The sequence below is a fragment of the Alexandromys fortis genome, unplaced genomic scaffold, assembly GCF_014885135.2.
Source record: "Alexandromys fortis isolate MF-2015 unplaced genomic scaffold, M_Fortis_MF-2015_v1.1 scaffold_46, whole genome shotgun sequence".
NCBI classification, from domain to species: domain Eukaryota; kingdom Metazoa; phylum Chordata; class Mammalia; order Rodentia; family Cricetidae; genus Alexandromys; species Alexandromys fortis.
The window spans coordinates 2,941,205-2,942,629 of NW_026067919.1; the positions used below are offsets into that span (position 1 = coordinate 2,941,205).

A 1,425-nucleotide genomic window follows, 5' to 3' on the forward strand; every position below is an offset into this window, starting at 1 on the left:
GTGGTTCCGGTCACGTAGCTCGGTTACATTCAGACAGACAGGCCAGAAGTCACAAGTGGCCACACCTGGTTCCCTGGATAGCTGGAATGTGAGGCGGGTTCCGCTAAGATTAGCAGTTAATTGGGTGAGGGGCAGGTTTTGTCAATAGAACATAACTATGGGTGTGAGGTTCTCTGCAGACTCCCTAGAGTGATGGTCTCTGTAATGATTGTTAGGGGGGAAATGGCTCCTGACATGAAAGATTTCCAGCTGCGAATAATAATTAATTTTAGCCTAATTTGCAAAGGCCTAAAAGAACAACTATGTTTGCTATGCAATAATCCTCGTGTACACTGTAAATATTTGTCACACGAATTGATTTAATAAATTGCTGATTTGCCAGTAGCCAGGATGGAAGTAGAGGTTGGGTGACCAAACTAAGGATGATAGGAAGAAGAAGGATGGATAAGTAGTCGCCAGCCCTATGAAGAGGGAGCAGGACATGAAAGTACCATGCTAATAAAAGTACTGCCACATGCAACAGTGTAAATAAGGAATATTAGTTAACTTAAAATGTAACAGCTAATTAGTAAGAAGTCTGAGATATCGGCCAAGTATTTATAATTTATATTAAGCCTCCAAGTCAATTATTTGGAAAGCAGCTGCTGGTTATTTTGGAACAGGCAGTCAGGAAAGAAATGTCTTCTTACATATGGCATTCCAATGTGTGGCTGAAATTTCCACATAAGACCTAACAAAGCTTAAAGGATTCTAAACACAGAAAAATGGGAGTCAAGCACAGCTTCCTAGTAATTGTCTTTTTGCTGGTAGGTTCTGTTTGCTGGCAGCAAGCAAAGACATGGTTCCTTTAAAAAGTGACTTCCTGGTTCATGCTGGCAGCAGGGACAGCTCTTTTGAGAAGTCCTGCACTTGAATGGGGTTTGTGAGCAGTAGGCTGCATGCTCCTTGGGAGTAACATGGATCTAGAAACTACCCCAGATTTGGGGTAATAAACATGACTCCCAGAACTGGAAGTAAATGTATCACCACCATAAGACTAGCCTGTCAAGGACCAAAGGAATGGGGTAGAGCCAGCCACGAAAGCCACTACTTTGGTCCTAGCCATGCCTCTTAGCAGTTTAAAGACGCGTGTGTCAGCTAAAGATGGTACACAGTAAAGACAGATTCATACAAAAAAAAAAAAAAAAAAAACTGCTAAATGGGTTATAGTGTGTTGAAAAAAAATGTATGTAGGCTTGGGAGCGAAAGGAAAAAAGGGTAAAAAAGTCCTTTAAAAAAGAAATGGAGCCGGGCGGTGGTGGCGCACGCCTTTAATCCCAGCACTCGGGAGGCAGAGGCAGGCGGATCTCTGTGAGTTCGAGACCAGCCTGGTCTACAAGAGCTAGTTCCAGGACAGGCTCCAAAACCACAGAGAAACCCTGTCTC

General features: G+C 43.2%; 1 protein-coding gene and 1 long non-coding RNA gene across 2 annotated transcripts in view; one reads left to right on the plus strand and one right to left on the minus strand.

Annotated features, from left to right (window-relative positions):
• LOC126500579 (uncharacterized) overlaps nt 1-231 on the minus strand; it is a 5,366-nt gene extending 5,135 nt beyond the window's left edge. Inside the window, exon 1 of the long non-coding RNA XR_007591386.1 lies at nt 66-231. This is a non-coding gene — a long non-coding RNA (uncharacterized lncRNA). The remainder of the gene's footprint in view (nt 1-65) is intronic.
• Nucleotides 1-1,425, plus strand: part of Znf385d (zinc finger protein 385D) — a 716,416-nt gene that overhangs the window by 52,296 nt on the left and 662,695 nt on the right. The window lies entirely within an intron of this gene.